This window comes from Rhinatrema bivittatum, chromosome 4 (genome assembly GCF_901001135.1).
Source record: "Rhinatrema bivittatum chromosome 4, aRhiBiv1.1, whole genome shotgun sequence".
Lineage (NCBI taxonomy): Eukaryota > Metazoa > Chordata > Amphibia > Gymnophiona > Rhinatrematidae > Rhinatrema > Rhinatrema bivittatum.
Genome location: NC_042618.1, coordinates 106,181,290 through 106,200,562, shown reverse-complemented (window position 1 = coordinate 106,200,562; position 19,273 = coordinate 106,181,290).

Below are 19,273 nucleotides of genomic sequence, written 5' to 3'. Positions count from 1 at the left end.
CAAAAATGTACATAATATTCTGTACTATATGTAACTGAAATGCATAAATACAAAATAAAAAAAAATAAAAACTAAATAAAAAAGGTTTGAACAAATTCCTGGAGGAAAAGTCCATTAACCATTATTAAGATAGAATAGCAGAAATCCACTGCTTATTCTTGGGTTAACAGCTTGGAATCTATCTACCCCTTGGGATCCTGACAGGTACTTGTGACTTGGATTGGCCACTGTTGGAAACAGGATACTGGGCTTGATGGACCTTTGGTCTGACTGAGTATGGCAAGTCTTATGTACACAAACATGCTCTCACACTTGCTCTTTCACACACACTTTCAAATGCATACCCATTCCCTCACTCACACATACTGTCAAGTCTGTCTCACCTTTTTGTTTTGGCTGTGGGCAGATGAGCTCAACAGGGAGCTGGAGTATCATATTTAATTGTGCTGCTGCTGGGCTTAGGTTAAAATACTTGAGTTAAAGAGGTTATTGAGTTAAAGAGGTTATTGCCGACTCTATGGATACCAAGGCATACCAAACTGTCTAAATTCACAATAGCTGGTTTCTTCAAAGAGAAAGCATTACCAGGTATTAATGAAATGGCGCCACCTTGGCTCAATACCTCGCCGTTACCTCCTGTCGATACAGCCTCCTTAGGGAGTGCAAGCTTTGTCATGCCTCCAGGCATCGAGGGTGCTCTCACTGATCTTAGGGCTGTCTCTCTCTCTCCTCCTCTGGCACTGCGCAGAGAAAGGCCAAATCCTCCCCGTATTCAACCAAGGTTCTGGGGCCTCCTCCATTTCTCCCAGGGCGGCTCCTCCACACCCACCATGTCCAAACCTCGGGATGGGGAGGGCGTATCTGGGGCTCCCGGGCTAAGCGAGATTTCCTCTGCCAAAGAGGGGGACGCGAGCTCCTAGTCCTCCCTCTTAGCGGCCCTCGCCTTCAACGTCTGTGGTGTGGACACGAGAAAGCTGACAATCTTCTGCTGTCCCATCGATCCAAACTCCGTTTCAGGTAAATTCTCTCTCACTTTCGCCTTACGCTTGATATGCAGCATTTTTTTCACAGGTAATTCTTAGTTAAAATATAGTAAAAAGAAATTTGGCAGCAGAGCAGCGTTCTCCTGCTCCCTATGCGTCAGCCATCTTGGCTCCGGGGTATCCTAACTTTGACTGGATCCCTTCTCACACTAACCAGCCGATACAGTATAGCCCAGGTTTGGACGCGCATTTTCGACTTGCTAGCTTTACCCCTTATACAGTAAGGGGTAATAGCACGTAGAAAACGCGCGTCCAACTCCCCCAAAACTAATAGCACCCGCAACATGCAAATACATGTTGATGACCCTATTAGTTATTCCCGCGCGATACAGAAAGTAAAATGTGCAGCCAAACCGCACATTTTACTTTCAGAAATTAGCGCCTACCCAAAGGTAGGCGTTAATTTCTGCCAGCACCGGGAAAGTGTACAGAAAAGCAGAAAAAAACTGCTTTTCTGTACACCCTCCGACTTAATATCATAGCGATATTAAGTCGGAGGCCCCAAAAGTAAAAAAAAAAAAAAAAGTAAAAAGTAAGTAAGTAAATAAATAATTTAAAATTGGTCCGGAAGACAGACACTCAATTATGCCAGTGTCTGTTTTCTGAACCCGTGGCTGTCAGCGGGTTTGAGAACCGACGCCGACAAAATTGAGCGCTGTCAAACCCGCTGACAGCTGCCGCTCCTTTTACCGCGGGCCCTAATTTGCATAGGCCATCCTCCTGAATCGCGCGCCCAGGAGAGTGGCCTGAGCGCTCGCCTGCTCTCCCGCGCATTTGTCTGTATCGGCCTGTAACTGAGCACGTCAAATCCCAGACTTCACCTGGTAGTGTCCTGTGTCCCAAGGATGGAAACTCCACTGGGCGTCTCCAGAGGTTGACTCCCTTGATGTTCCTCTTCAACAGATGCTGCCTCCCAAGAGGAAAAGCCTATACTGGAAAGTCACTAAAAGTCTCCAGGTTCAGGGAAGGAGGGAGTAGAAAAATTTTCTCTTTCCCAAATGTGGAAAAATACAAACTTGCAAAAACTTGAATCAAGACCTCTTCTCACAGCTGGGTGCTACAACCTCCTCGCCTACTAATCGAAAAGCATACAGTTGCTCCTGGCCAACCAGGAGAAGGGGATACAGCTGGCCAGGAATGGAACATGTCCAAAAAATATAAAAGCTTAATATCCCTCTTCCATCCAGTTCTATTAAAGGAACTGGCAAGGCATGTGCCTCTCTTCTCCTATGTCAGACTGGGGGCCTAACCCAGCAAACACACACGATACACATCTTTCCCTTCTGAAAGCAAATTATATCTGACCCAACTTCACAGAGTAGCCCTCCCCCCCACCCCCTTGTGCTTAAGGGACATCCCATTCCAGACAACCTCTGGGGTAGGTGCAGATCAGAATGGTTATGTCCCCCTGAAGCTGTCTATCCAAGGGCTGGGAATAGGATCATCTAGTGGAGAATCCCCAGATGATCTCTACACTTATTAATGGGATTATATATTAAAGCGTTAGATAAAAATCTAATAATGGAAAATAAGTAATCCGATTGTTCACTTCTGAAGTTACTGTCCTCCACAACTTACAAGACTACAGTCAAGTTAACTGCACTTCTTTAAACAAACACTTATAAAAAACATACCAGGCAATAAAAATGTGCTAAATTGGCTACAAGACTGAAAATAATTGTGAAGATGAAAAGCCATAAAGGAAACTATTTTCACCTATGCTGGGAGAGATAGAGACAATCTTTTCTGAGAAAATAAAGCAAAACAAAAACAAGTATAGATCTGAAAAACAGATCTTATCCAAAATATTACTTTGAATGTATGAGAATATGAAATAGAGGTCCTGATTCCAGTTACCTATATTTGATTATAGAACGGCCACAAATAAGACTGATGGATTAAAGGGTATTTCCCTTGAGAAGGGCAATTCTCAATAGCTGTTTATCTGGGGGCTTTATTTCCCATTCTTTCTCTGGGTGAAAGTATGAGCAAGAATCAGCAATTCACATTTTTACCCATTAGGCAGAATTAGGTTGGGAGGGGCAATAACATGCATAGCTTGGATTTCTTAAAACACCTCTATGCTTTATTTTGAAGGGGACAAACATCCACAGGAAAAGCATGTGCACATCTCCAAATAGTTTTTTCCCTTGGCAGTTTTCAAAAGGGAAGGTGTGCTCCTATTTTCCTTTTGGGAACTGGTGCAAAGTTGGCCAGGGGAAAGTATCCACAGGTGTTGCAACAAAACTGTGTGCTGTTTTTCAAAATTTCCACTTATTTTTTCCATAAACATTTAGTACCATAATAGAAAATATTTATCTGTGTTCTGCCTTCTTTGGAGTAGACCAGGTAATAACAGAAAGCATTCAAAAAAATGTAGTAGCAGCATGCATGAAGACAGGAATCATAAATCAGTCACAGAATATAAGCATTTCTGACTCTTATTTTAAAAGTTGTCTATTAATACATTTAAGAAACCCTTTTGAAAACAAGTTCAGTTTCATTTCATATTTAGTACTAGTGTAGAGCTGTAAATAAAAAGAAAGTCTCTCAGTGCCCAAGTATCATCATCCTTCATTCAGTGTCTCTCTAGACATTGCTTGTTCATTCCCCTGCTCAGGCATCTCTACAGGAATTACTATTTCTAGGGCTATCACATGAAAATGAAAAGGGAATTTCTTTCCATGAACAATATACAGTCTCTCTTCTTTGTAAGCTACAGGCTCTTCTTTCTATATACAGTCAGTCCACTGAGAGCAACTTGCAAACACCAAAAGGCACACGATAGCTTTGATACTGGCAACATAACACTCCCAGTATTGGGGATTCTCGCTTCATTTCCTAGATTTTAATTGCCTAAACAGATTCTCTCTCAACTGATTTAGTTTTGCTCAACTGTAAATTAACTTTAGCTTCTTCCCTTGGCAATCAAGAACCTTTCCTTTACAAATTCACTGTTTTCTAAAGCAGACATACAACTTGCTTGTAACACTTCTGCTATGTTGTCCCAACTGCTCTTTAATGCACTCCAGAGTCTTCTGAACAAGGAGAGCATTTAAGATATTAATTTATGGACATCTTTTCTTTTAGATACAGAGGTTCCCTCCTTCTTCCAATTTTTTAGCCTTTCTTAAGAGAAAGCAGACTTATGAGAATGCTAGGTCTGTGTGCATGTGTCCTCCTTTTCTCCCTCCCTTCCTCCAATAACGTGTGTGTTTGGTGTCTTATCCAAACCAAATCTTCAGAACTTAGAGTCTGGGTCACACAAACCAAGAAAACAACCCTATTTCTTATGTGAAAATATGAAAATGGAGAAATTACTTACCTGATAATTTTGTTTTCCTTAGTGTAGACAGATGGACTCAGGACCAATGGGTATAGTGTACTCCTGATAGCAGTTGGGAGACGGAGTCAGATTTCAATCTGAAGTCAGCCTACATATACCCGTGCAGGAAGCCCTGCTCTTCAGTATTCTCCTTGAAAAGCAATTGTGGATATATGTGTGTTTTAATAACTTAACTTGGCTAACTTGATTAACTAGGACTGATTAAACCTATTTCCAATTGAAAACCGCCAGTGCACTCAACCGAAAAACACCGACACTCGGCAACTATGGGTCTTGAACTAGGGGTAAAACCTGACTTACCCGTGCTTGTCTTGCTCTCGGGGATTGTCACCCGAGGTTTCCGGATTTTGGAGCAGCCGTGGACGAGATGCTGAGTCCTTCTGTCTACACTAAAGAAAACGAAATCATCAAGTAATTTTTCCATTTCCTAGCGTGTAGCAGATGGACTCAGGACCAATGGGATATACAAAAGCTACTCCCAAACTGGGTGGGAGGCTGCCCGTGGCCCACCTAGTACTGCCCTTGCGAATGATGTGTCCTCCCGGGCCTGGACATCCAGGCAGTAGAACCTCAAGAAGGTGTGTATGGATCCCGGTGTAAATCTGAGGAACGGTTCCCAACAGGATAGTGCTTGAAGCTCGGAGATGCGACGGCTGAACATATTGCCACTAGGAATGCAGTCTTCAAGGTCCAATCTCGGCGGGTGACAGCAACTTGGTTTCTGCCCAGGACACTGCCTGGGCCCTTGTGGAATGGGCCTCGACTTGTAGAGGTGGAGGCTTTCTGCCTCTCCGTAGGCCGCCTTGATTACTTCTTTGATCCAGCAGGCTATGGTTGCCTGCGAGGCCGCTTCCCCTTGTTTTTTCCCCGCTGTGAAGGACGAATAGGTGGTCCATCTTTCGTACGGATTCCGATCCTTCCAGGTATCGGACTAGGAGTCTGCCGATGTTAAGATGGCGAAGAAGGCGTGAGTCTTCTGAGTCCTTATGTTCGTCTGGAGATGGCAGTGAGATGTTTTGGTTTAGATGGAAAGGAGAAACCACCTTCGGAAGGAAGGAGGGGACAGTGCGAAACTGTATGGATCCTGGTGTGAATCTGAGGAACGGTTCCTGACAGGATAGTGCTTGAAGCTCAGAGATGCGACGGGCTGAACATATTGCCACTAGGAATGCAGTCTTCAAGGTCAGGAGCCATAGTGACAGACCGCTTGTAGGTCTGAAGGAAGCTCCCGCTAGGAAGTCTAGTAGTAGAGATTCTATAGGGGCACCGGCCACTTTAGAGGTGGTCAGATTTGCTTGACCCCTCTCAGGAAGTGGGAAACATCTGGATGGGATGATAGACTGATGCCTTCCACTTTGGCTCTGAAGCAGGCAAGCGCGGCCACCTGAACCTTGAGGGAGTTGAGAGACAACCCCTTCTTCAAACCGTCTGCAGAAATTCCAGGATCATGGGGATTTTGACTGTCCGCAGAAGGATGTCATGGTCCTCACACCAGGCTTCGAATATTCTCCAAATTCGTATGCAAGTTAGAGACGTGGAAAACTTGCGTGCATGGAGCATGGTGTCAATCACTGCCTTAGAATATCCGCTCTTCTTCAGGTGAGTCCTCTCAATGGCCAGACTGTAAGAGAATAGAGTTGGGTCTTCGTGAAGGATCGGTCCTTGCCGGAGAAGGTCCCTGTGTGGAGGAAGGCACAGAGGGTTCCCCGCAAGAAGTCTTCGCATGTCTGCGTACCATGGCCTTCTTGGCCAGTCCGGGGTCCCTAGAAGTATTAGCCCCCCTGTGGTGTTCTATTTTGCGGATGCCGCCCAGTAGTGGCCATGGGGGAAAGGCGTACAGCAGATCTTCCTGTGGCCAGGTCTGGACGAGGGCGTCGATTCCCCGGGAATGCGGTTCTCATCTGCGGCTGAAGAACTTGGGAACTTGGGCGTTGGACCGGGTTGCCAGGAGATCCATGGCTGGGGTTCCCCAGCGGTTTACTATCAACTGGAAGGCTGTAGTCGATAACGTCCTTTCCCCTGGGTCTAGACTCTCTCTGCTGAGGTAGTCCGCCGTGACGTTGCCTTTTCTCGCGATGTGGGCGGCTGAGATCCTTGCAGATTTGCTTCCGCCCACGCCATTAGGGGGTCTATTTCCAGGGACACCTGTTGGCTTCTGGTTCCTCCCTGGTGGTTGATGTCGTAGTGTTGTCCGACATGACTGACAGATTCACCCCGGAGTCTGTGACCGAATTGCAGGCAGGCAAGTCTGACTGCTCGAGCTTCGAGTCGGTTTATGTTCCATCCTGACTCTTCCTTGTCCCATTTCCCCTGGGCCGTCAGTTCCTAGCAGTGTGCTCCCCATCCTCGCAGGCTCGCATCCGTGGTGAGCAAGATCCAGGTCGGTGGGGATAGTCTTACTCCCCTGCTCAGATGGTCTTCTTGTAGCCACCATTGGAGCTGGGGCCGAACCTCTGCTGGTAGCTGGAGGTGAATGGAGTAGTTCTGGGACATCGGGTTCCATCGTGACAGTAGGGAACGCTGTACTGGGCGCATGTAGGCCCTTGCCCATGGGACGACTTCTAGGGTTGATGTCATGAGACAGAGGACTTTGAGGTAGTCCCATACCTTGGGGCGAGCATAGTTCAACAGTTTTCGCAATCGGTCCATCAGTTTCTTTCTCCTTGTAGGGGGAAAGGACGACCATGTCTTGTTTGGTGTCGAACCTGACTCCTAGGTACTCTAGCTACTGGGAGGGCTGCAGGCAGCTCTGGCTATGTTGACGACCCACCCAAGATTCTACAATAGATTCTGGATTCTGGTGGTCAGCTGGTAACTTTCCTTTGGAGATTTTGCCTTGATCAGCCAATCGTCCAGATACGGATGTATGAGGATTCCTTCCTTCCTCAGTGTCGCCGCCACTACCACCATGATTTTGGTGAATGTCCGAGGAGCAGTTGCTAGACCGAAGGGTAGCGCCCGAAACTGGTAATGATGGTCCAGTATCGCAAAGCGTAGGAAGCGCTGATGGTAGTGGTGGACCAGGATGTGGAGATAGGCTTCAGATAGATCCAGTGAAGTTAGGAACTCTCCTGGTTGTACTGCCCTTATGACAGAGCGTAGGGTTTCCATGGGGAAGCGCGGTACCCTCAGGTAGTGGTTGACGGTCTTGAGGTCCAGGATGGGATGGAACATTTCCTCATTCTTGAGGACGATAAAATAGGTGGAATAGTGACCAGTATTTTGTTGGTGCATGGGCACAGAGGTTATCGCCTTCAGGCTGAGTAGTTTTGTCAGTGTGGTTTCCACTGCCGTCCTCTTGGAAAGGGAGTGGCACAGTGATCTCACAAATTTGTCTGGAGGGATGCTGTGGAAATCCAGGTAGTATCCCTCTCAAATGATGGTTAGGACCCACTTGTCAGACGTAATCTCGACCCATCTTTGGTAGAAGAGGGTAAGTCTGCCCCCTATGGCTTCTTCCTGTGGATGGGTCTGTTGATTCTCATTGTGGGGTGCGGCCGGGGCCTGTACCTGAGCCAGCTCCCCTCTTGTTGTGTCTGTTCCGAAAGGGCTAACCCCTGCCTGCGAGGCGCTTGGTATGTGTTTTTGTACAGTCTAAAACGCTGGGCTCCTCTGCTCTTGGTTCTTCAGGGAGAGGAGTGCTGGTTTCTTTTGTTTCTGTCCTCTGGTAACAGAGGTACTGGGGATTCGCCCCATTTGTTGGCTAACTTCTCCAGTTCGCTTCCGAACAGGAGGGATCCTTTAAAAGGCATTCTCGAGAGTTTAGTCTTGGAGGTCGCATCGGCTGACCAATTTCAGAGCCTTAGTTGCCTTCTGGCTGCTACTATGGATGAGACGCCCCTGGCTGAGGTGCACACCAAATCAAAGGTCGCATCTGTAAGGAAAGATATTGCCAGTTCTGTTTCAGCGGAGAGAAGCAAGCAGGCACATGTCACAACGGCACAGCAGGAAGCGATCTGCAGGATCATTGCTGCGACATCAAATGACTGTTTAAGGATGGATTCCTGACGTCTGTCCTGGGCATCCTTGAGTGCAGCTCCTCCTTCGACTGGGTTGGGAGTGTGCTTTGAGAGCGCACACAATGGCATCCACTTTTGGGAATCCTAGGAGTTCTTTGGCCGTGGGTTCCAGGGGGTATAGGGCTTCTAGGGCCCATCCTCCTTTGAAGCTGGCCTCTGGGGCATTCCATTCCAGGTCAATCAGTTGTTGTATGGCCTGCAGCATTGGAAAATAGCATGAGGCCTGACGGAGACCGACCAAAACTGGGTTCGTCTTTAGCTCCGCTGTGGTACTTGCACCAGGGATGGCCAGCGTCTTCAGGCTCAGAGACCACGAGATCTGGTAACTCATCTCTGGAAAAGAATCGCATCATTGTTTGGTATGGTCCCATCCCTGGAGGGATTTCCCCTTCCTCCAGAAGTCTGGCTCTTCCCCCGAGGTGTCTGTATCCCCTAAGGGGAGGCTTTTGCCCGGAAAGGACACATCTCGGGGGATCCGAGAGGGGCTTGGAAGGTCTTGCTCTTCTGGTGGAGACTGTGGCTGAGTCACAGGCAGTACCGATTGCGCCTGGACAAAGGTTTGCAGCCCTTTGAAGAATTCCACCCAGGGAAAGGTCCCTAGGTGCATACTGAATCCAGCGGAGTTCCCCAAGGTGCCCATCTGAGGAGGGCCGAGCCGGAGATACAGAGGTCTGGGGTACTATCATTAGTGGATCCGGATTCCTCTACTGGTTGAAGGGAGCTGTGCTTCAGTTCCCCCTGAGTCTCTTCACACTGCAGGCATAGGGCAGATGCCACTTCAGGTTGCGCAGCTGTCAGATGGCAGGCTGGGCAGAGGGCTTGTCCCTTGGCCGGTGGAATCATGGTTTGTGTGCGTGGATTGACTCAAAATTCATCTATGAGTGTAGGTGCGCGCGCCGGGAGACTTAGTTGTGCGCCGACGACGTGCGTTCAGGAATCTGAAGATGTGCGTGCAGGCCGCTATTTGCATGCTTAGCGGAGATGTGCGCGACAGTTCTGTGGACAATTCGGTGATCAAGGGGGGGAAATGGCGCTGACGACCATGCGGGCAAGATGGCGACCCCTCCAGAGGATCTCCATGTGTGAGGACCCTTGCACCAGATTGGGGTCTAGCCCGGACGGGGCTGCTCAACCCGATATAACAGACGCCGGAAGGATGATCTGTGCGGCAAACCAAGCCTCGGAGACCGGAGACTTTAAGAAAGTTTTTACCTTACCTTGTCTCGGCGCTTCCCAGTCTCGTACCGGGCGGTCTCCAGCTGCGGGGGGATAGGGAAAGTACCTTTACCGTCGCGCTCGGTATTGCACCCACTGCCTTTTAGCCACTCTGGGGCTAAGTCCACGCCGGGAACCGGCTACCGGACCAAGGCTTACCTCTGAGGGATCTCGGAAATCACCTCAGGAATTCTAGACTGGGGGTGGGACCCTTAGGTATCACCACAGGAGAGCGGGGCTCGTTTTGTAGAGGTAAGATTTTCTTTGTTTTGGATTTTCCAACACTGTGCGCAAGTGTGTGTAGTGTCCCTAACTGCTTAGGAGACTGAGAAATACTGAAGAGCTAAGCTTCCTGCACGGGTATATGTAGGCTGACGTCAGATTGAAATCTGACTCCGTCTCCCAACTATCAGGAGTACACTATACCCATTGGTCCTGAGTCCATCTGCTACACGCTAGGAAAGCTATATTTTCTGTATAATATATATGTTCAAAACAGGTGCTTATGAGAATACCTGAGACAAATAAAACAGGTTATATATACAGTATATCAGTACAATAAGGGTAAATATCTTAATTCCCCAATTAACAGGGAATAATTACATACAAAAGCCTAGCAGAAGTTACCACTTTCCTGAAAAAGTACTTTCCAAAACTTCTGTCGTTGGTAACCAAGCAGATCTCTTCGGGGAAAGTTGGACTGTGCAGGGAATTCGGTGTGTCTGTCAAGCTTGTCGTGCTAATCTGTAACTCTCAGCAGGAATTTGTAAGTTCTACCATGTGCCAGGGTTACATAACATTTTGGACCGCACAATCGCAGAATCTCTTTGTCTATTAACTTTCCTGAAAAATTGTCATGCTACTGATAACAAAAACTTACTGCATATGTTCTCTGAAAATGAGACTTCTTGTCTTTGTAACTGTCATATTGTCCAGACATTCTCTCTCACGTGTGTGACCACTAGCTCTGCACTCTCTCTAAACCTAACACATTCTGTAAAACACCCCAAAATAACCATCAAAAAATCAGCATATCTATCACTAATGACGTCTCAGGTAACAAGTAATCACTACTGTCAAAAGAATTTGTGCGCCCCAAAAGCTAAGTGTATCCATAAAGTCTATAAAACTTATGTCCAGTTTATACTAATTCTAGAGAGTTGCCAGGTGTTTTTAGCTTCAACCTTTGAAAATCTTCTTATGCTGTGCTTGATTGACATTTAACTCAATTTGCTAGATGGATTTAAGTAAGTGATGTTCTTATACTTTTAATTAAGTCATACCTCCATTTTGTGTGCCTGTGACCTTGAAGCTTGCAGACTTCAAGTTAGAGAAGTTGGGCAGTGAAATGCTCCAGGTTGCTTGCAGCAAAGGGGGAATAGGGGATAGAAGGGGGCTACCTAGAGCCCACAAACCTATAATTTCTTTAAGTACTGTGTGTCTGTGTTATCTTTTCTAGCAAAAATATTCAGTATTTCCAACAAGCTGTTTCTCACATCTTCATTCACCATTTTAAGAACATACTTTTACCATCACATCTTGTCAGTACTAACCTCTGATCATACTTTCACACATACATAGGGCCTGATTCCCATCGTGCACATTTAGATAATCTTCACATCTGCTACCGCCTCACACTAATACAAGGACTCTGACAGGTTTTTTTTTTTTTTTATCCATGCATATCCACAGGTGTATGCGCATTCTGGTAAGTAGTCTCCTTTAGTTTTGGGTAGAACATCTCACTTCCTATATACATGTATAATTTTGGGTTGACTACTTCTAATCCTGAACATCTGTTATTACAAGCAGCGGTGGTGGCAACACTGAAGTTCTCCTCCACCGGCCAAGCAGTGGCAGAATGGCAGCAGCACCAATGGCATGGCAGGTGAGCACCCCCCCCAGCCCTAGCAGGGATAAGCCAGTGCCGCGAGGACTCCCCCCCCCCCCCGCCCGACTCCAGCAGAGGCTGCAGGGCTTCTTTATGAGTGTCGGCGATGCCGAAGGCGCTAGTGCCATGAGGCGCACGCATGAAGGAGTGCAACAAAGGAACTTGCCCCTTTGTGTGCCCCTTCGTGCAGACCTGAAGTGCTTACTTCATAGTGCCCTGGGCCTCTATGCAACAATCATGAATCAGATGTGCTTCATTGAGCCTATTCTAGGCCTGCAAATGTGGTCTGTCTGATAAGTAATAACTCTATTATCTCGTCTTGCTTAATGTTTACTCTGCTTAAATGTTCAGTCTCTGACAAAAAACCTCCTCTGATTAATGACATGTTAAAGAATTTAAATTCAACTATTTTTTGCATCTCTGAAACCTGAATGACAATGATAATGTTCTCTTAAACCCAATTTCTCACCCTAATGATGATGTATTTCATTTCCGTACATCTAAACGAAAAGAACTTAAGCTAGTACCCTTCAAAGTAGAAGTTAACCTTCCATATGAGGTGGCAATTCTAAAATCTCCTCAATTAAACATAAGACTGGTTTAAGTCCTTCAGGTATACTACAAAAAGATTGCTCATCACTGATTGAATTATTCATTAAGTTGTTTCCATAACCAAACTCTAATTGTAGGAGACTTTAACCTTCAAGTAGATAAAACACCTATCTTTTTAGACAATAGATGCCTTTGGGTGGTCCCAATTTGTTTCTAAAGCTACTCATAAAGCAGGACATTTTCTATATCTAATATCTGTCAAAACCATCAACTGTTTAATCAATACTTCTCATATTATATTGCCCTGGTCTGACCACCAATTAATAAAGGCGGAAATAACCTTCCTCAACTCTCCTCACAAAATTGATAAAAATCATACTTTTGCCTTCAGGAGAAAGATTGATATAGAAGTACTTTCAGAATCAATAAATAAGCTCCCTGAACTAAATCAAGATAATGCCTCTTTGGCATTTGATTCTTGGAATCAGATAGTCAATGACATAGCTGAAAACCTCAGTCCAGTCCAGACGAAAACGATTAATAAAGAGAAGAATACTTCCAAACATAAGAAGCCATAGTACAATGATAATTTACAACATACCAGACAGACTCTCAGGAAATTAGAGAAACAATGGTGGAAATGTAAGTCTTCTGAATTCCTAGGAAAGTATAGATCTCTAAACAGATTTAAGGAGTAATATTTAATTCTAAACTACTCTTCAATGCTGTTAAACATTTAGTTAAGGACCAGTCATCTTCCTTCCTGAGAAATTATAACTTCTCAAATGATGCTTGCAATGAGTATCAACATCTTTTTTTTAGATAAAATTAATAGGTTGAAAAATCATCTCCCTGTCTGTTCTCACAAGAGCCCCTGAAGATTCACATGGCCTGGTTAAATGGACTATGTTTGACAGAGTAACTAATCTTGAAATCAGCCAAATTTTTGCCAAAATTAACCCTGCTATTCACCCACATTATCAAATTCCAGCCAGTTCCTTGAAACATGTACACAGTTATATTACTCTGACAATCACAACTTTAATTAATCTCTTTTTCTCAGAAGGAATTGTACCATCTGCGTTAAAGCAGGCTGTGATAAAGCAGATTCTAAAAAGCCGGTAGACTAGACAACTGGGACAACTATAAGCCCATATCCATCTTGCCTTTTCTCTCAAAAGTACTAGAAAAAGCTGTATCTCCTCAACTTGTGAATCATTTGGAAGACCAAGATATTCTTTTCCCTAATCAATGTGGATTTAGGAAACATCGTTCAGCTGAGACTTTACTCCTCTCCTTAATGGACTGTTTTACACGTGTTTGATTCTGATGAATCTTATTTTCTTATGCAAATCAATTTAACAGCCTCCTTTGACACTGTGGACCATACTCTGTTATGCTATCAGCTGAGCAACATTGGGATCGAAGGTAGTGTTCTCGGATAGTTCTCTTCCTTCCTAATAGGTCATTCCAAGTCAAATTGGGCAATCACATATCTGACACTTTCCATATTGATACTGGTGGTCCCTCAAGGTTAAGCCCTCTCAGCAGTGCTATTCAATATTTATATGTGCCCACTGTGCAAATAACTGGCAAATTTAGGAATGTTTTCTTCTTGTATGCTGAAGACAATTTTACATAGCATTCTCGAAATCATTTGAAAATACAGTATCGAAACTATCGACCTATATGAAAACAATACAGCAAGAATTATCTCATCTTAAACTAACATTAAACCCTAGAAAAACTGAAGTAATTTGGTTAAGTAGAAATCCTTCTAAAAGTTAAAACTCCGGTTCTAGACTCGGGTACTTTTCAAATTACTCCTACAAACCAAGTACGGAATTTAGGTATCTACTATATTGCAAACTCTTATTTTCTTAAATATAGACTACTGCAACTCTCTATTACTCTGTCTTCCCGCATGTCTCTTGAAACCAATACAACTATTACAAAATGCCTCAGCTAGACTTTTATTAGGATCCAGGAAATTTGATCACATTACACTGTCACCAATCTTGCTGCACTGGCTGACTATACAATCCTGAATCTATTATAAAGTATTAACGTTAATATTCAAAATCATTCATTCTAGTAATACTGGTATGATCAGCGTAACATTACAACCATACCAACTCAGCAAACACTAAGATCTCAAAACAAAGGGCTATTGACTGTTCCCACTATATGGAGTACACATATGACTCAAGTAGATCATGTGATTTCCATAGCAGGTCCAAAGCTTTGGAATTCTCTACCCAAAATGTTACGTGTGATACCAGATAGAAAGATTTAAATGTGAACTAAAAACATGACTATTAAAAAATGCATATAACCTAGCTTAAAATCATCAGAATGTAAAGAACCACAACAACATGATAGACGAGAGATATTACTTGAAGCATAAGGAATAAAGCATAATGAGAGAACACTCTTAAAACAATGTACAGACTATTGTGTGTTATTATATTATTTTCCTGTACTATTTGCCTTATGTCTTAGATCTTTAGTAAGAAAGTTTATATATATATTGGAACATTTCATTTCATCTCACCCCACAGTCATGGGAGGGGAAGTGAAGGAAACAGCTTGATCTTCACCTGGAACTGGAAAGAAGCAGCGATGTAAGTGCTGCGTTCGTTAGACCCGCCCCCCCATGACGTCACTAACATCGGACAGTTAAGACAGCCTCAATACCAGGCGTCGCGCGCCAAAGGCGCGCGACAAAAGTGCTCTCCCCTTTATGCACCCCTTCGTGCAAACCTTTGTGTATATGTAAAAATTTATTTTTATGTTTCCTTTGTTAACTAAGCTGTTTCATTGTATTCGACTAAGGAATTTTTTCCTGCTTTTTCTGTTTCACTGTAAACCGGCATGATTTGCATTTAATGCAAGAATGTCGGTATATAAAAGTTAAAAATAAATAAAAATAAATATGTTAATCTCTGCTTACCTATGTAAACCTTCAAGATTTGTCAATTAATAGTTATTGACTTCTGCAAACCGTTATGTTCATTACATGGAACGACTGTATATAAAATGTCTAACTAAATAAATAAATAAATAAATCCATTTTTCATGTTAACTAGAGGGTTAAAAAAATAAATACTAATAAATAGAAAAAGTTTACCTGGGCTGCTGTGCTATAACAGCAGTGGCTGGGCAAGCAAAAGCAGCATTTTCTTTTTTTTTTCTCTGCTGTGCTGTCAGCTGTTTGAGAGCTCCGTGCCCATGGTGTAGTCAGAAAATCAGTTGTTAGTGCAGGCAGGAGAGCCAGGCCATCAGCTGGTTGAGGCAGGAGGAAAGCTGTTGCAACACCCCTGACTGCAGGATATCAAAGGCAGTGCTCCCATTTAAACAGGACTTGTAGCCCAAAGTAAGACACAATGTAGCCCAAAACTGGCCGAAGTAACCCAGGGAACGAGGTCCCAAGCCCCAAAGTAGCCCAATATTCAAAAGATCACATTAAAGCTAAAATAAATGGTATTTTCAATAATCATTTTATTCTATTGACAAACTTGTAGTGTATTTGCAGTATGGCAACAGATAGATGTACAAAACTGCATTAAACATAATTCAAAAGAGATTTAATTTTATAATTAAAAAAATTCTTGAAGTGTTCACAAAACTCTTCTCCATTCCTATGGTGCTCAACATCCTATTTTTCTTCCCCAGCCCCTTTCTTCCATCCTTATCCCTAACACCAATCCTACGATGCTACTCTTTCTCTTCTCATTTAAGTAACCTGGATTTTATGTTCAAAACTCAATTGATACCTTCATAATTCAATAGCATTCCTCCAAAAATGAAGATTATATTTAAAGAGAACTCTGCCACTTGCATCAGTTTTTAATAGATTTGGTATTTCTTTAACTCAAGAGCATAAAGTGGAGAAATTACTTACCTGATAATTTCGTTTTCCTTAGTGTAGACTCAGGACCCATGGTATAGTGAACTCTTGATAGCAGTTGGAAGATGGAGTCAGATTTCAAGCTGATGTCAGCCTACATATACCCATGCAGGAAGCTTAGCTGTTCAGTATTCTCCTCGAAAAGCAATTGTGTGTGTTTTAATAACTCGATTAACTTGGCTAACTTGATTATTTATTTATTTAAAGAGTTTTCTATACCGACATTAGTCGAAACATCACATCGGTTTACATCAAAAATGAAAAGGAAGGAAATTACAAAAAACAGGGCAGAGGGTAGGGGGCACAATGAACCAATAGGAAAGCAAGAAAGGCATAGGAACAAGTCAACAAGCGAACCTTAATGACAAAATCAGAGTCAAAATCCTAACAGTTTGACATCACAATTCAGGGGTTGTCAAGGATTTTGGGGGAAGGCTTGTCAACTGATTTCCAAATTGAAGACTGCCAGTGCACTCAACCGAAAAACGCAGACACCCGGCAACTATGAGTGTCTTGAACTAGGGGTAATACCTGGCTTACCCGTGCTTGTCTTCTTCTCGGGGATTGTCATCCGAGGTTTCCGGATTTTGGGGCAGCAGTGGGCGGGATGCTGAGTCCATCTGTCTACACTAAGGAAAACGAAATTATCAGGTAAGTAATTTCTCCATTTCCTAGCGTGTGGCAGATGGACTCAGGATCAAAGGGATGTACAAAAGCTACTCCCGAACCAGGTGGGAGACTGCCCATGGCCCACTTAGTACTGCCCTTGCAAAGGATGTGTCCTCCTGGGCCTGGACATCCAGGCGGTAGAACCTCGAGAAGGTATGTATGGAGGACCACGTTGCCTCCCGACAGATCTCGGCGGGTGACAGCATCTTGGTTTCTGCCCAGGATAATGCCTGGGCCCTTGTAGAATGGACCTTGACTTATAGAGGTGGAGGCTTCTCTGCCTCTACGTAGGCCGCCTTGATTACTTCTTTGATCCAGTGGGCTATGGTTGCCCGTGAGGCCGCTTCCTCTTGTTTCTTCCCACTGTGAAGGATGAATAGGTGATCCGTCTTTCGTACGGATTACGATCTTTCCAGGTATCGGACTAGGAGTCTGCCGACGTTTAGGTGGTGAAGAAGGCGTGAGTCTTCAGAGTCCTTATGTTCGTCTGGAGATGGTAGTGATATGGTTTGGTTTAGATGAAATTGAGAAACCACCTTTGGAAGAAAAGAGGGGACCGTGCGTAGTTGTATGGATCCTGGTGTGAACCTGAGGAATGGTTCTCAACAGGATAGGGCTTGAAGCTCGGAGATGTGACGGGCCGAACATATTGCCACTAGAAATGCAGTCTTCAAGTTTAGGAGTTGTAGGGACAGACCGCGGATAGGTCTGAAGGAGGCTCCCACTAGGAAGTCTAGTACTAGATTGAGGTTCCATAGGGGTACCGGCCACTTTAAGGGTGGTCTGATCTGCTTGACCCCTCTCAGGAAGCGGGAGACGTCCGGATGAGATGCTAGGGCTTATGCCTTCCACTTTGGTTCCGAAGCAGGCCAACGCGGCCACCTGAACCTTGATGGAGTTGAGGGTCAACCCCTTCTGTAAGCCGTCCTGCAGGAATTCCAGGATCATGGGAATTTTGGTTGTCCGAGGAAGGATGTCGTGGTCTTCACACCAGGCTTCGAATATTCTCCATATTCTTATGTAGGTTAGCAATGTGAAGAACTTGTGCGCTCGGAGCAAGGTGTCAATCACCGCCCTCGAGTATCCACTCTTCTTCAGGCGTGTCCTCTCAATGGCCAGACTGTAAGGAGAATAGAGTTGGGTCTATGTGGAGGATTGGGCCTTGCTGGTGCAGATCCCTGTGTGGGGGTAGGGGAAGAGGGCTCCCCGTCAAGAGTCTTCGTATGTCTGCTACCACGGCCTTCTTGGCCAGTCCGGGGCCACTAGAAGTACTAGCCACCTGTGGTGTTCTATCTTGCAGATGATCCCGCCCAATAGTGGCCATGGGGGGAAGGCGTATAACAGGTCTTCCTGTGGCCAGGTCTGGTCGAGGACATTGAACCCTTGGGATTGTGGTTCTCGTCTGCAACTGAAGGTTCAACTGGAAGGCTGTGGACGACAGCATCCATTCCCCTGGGTCTAGACTCTCTCTGCTGAGGGTAGCCCACAGTGACGTTGTCTTTTCCCACGATGTGGGCGGCTGAGAACCCTTGTAGGTTTGCTTCCACCCAAGCCATTAGAGGATCTATTTCCAGGGACACCTGTTGGCCTCTGGTTCCTCCCTGGCGGTTGATGTAGGCAACTGTTGTGGCGTTGTCCGACATGACTGATAGATTTGCCCTGGAGTCTGTGACTGAACTGTAGGCAGGCTTCCAGTCGGTTGATGTTCCACCCCGACTCTTCCTTGCCCCATTGCCCCTAGACCGTCAGTTCCTGGCAGTGGGCTCCCCACCCTTGTAGGCTAGCATCTGTGTTGAGCAAGATCCAGGTTGGTGGGGATAGCCTTACTCCCTTGCTTAGAAGGTCTTCTTGTAGCCACCACTGGAGCTGGTTCTGCACTTCCTCCGGGAGCTGGAAGTGAACGGAGTAATTCTGGGACATCGGATTCCATCGTGACAGTAGGGAGCGCTGTAGCGGTCGCATGTGAGCTCTTGCTCATGGGACCACTTCCAGGGTTGATGTCATGAAGCAGAGGACTTGGAGGTAGTCCCATTCTTTGGGGCGGAGACCTCCTAGCAGGTTTCGCAATTGGTTCATCAGCTTTCTTCTCCTTGTAGGGGGAAGAACAACCTTTTCTTGTTTGGTGTCGAACCGGACTCCCAGGTATTCTAGAGATTGGGAGGGCTGGAGACAGCTCTTGTTTGTGTTGACGACCCACCCGAGGTTCTTCAGTAGAGTTTTGAATCTGGTGGTCGCCTGATGACTTTCCTCTGGAAATTTTGCCCTGATCAGCCAATCGTCCAGATATGGATGTATAACCATTCCTTCTTTCCTCAGTGTCGCCGCCACTATCACCATGATTTTGGTGAACATCCTGGGGGGCCGTGGCTTGCCCGAAGGGTAGCGCCCAGAACTGATAGTGGTGGTCCAGGATCATGAAGCGTAGGAAGCGCTGATGCTTGTGATGGACTGGGATGTGCAGGTAGGCTTCTGACAGGTCCAGGGATGTAAGGAATTCTCCTGGCTGTATCGCTCTTATGACCGAGCACAGGGTTTCCATGCGGAAGTGTGGTATCCTCAGGTAGCGGTTGACAGACTTGAGGTCCAGTATGGGCAGGAACGTTCCCTCTTTCTTGGGGACGATAAAAT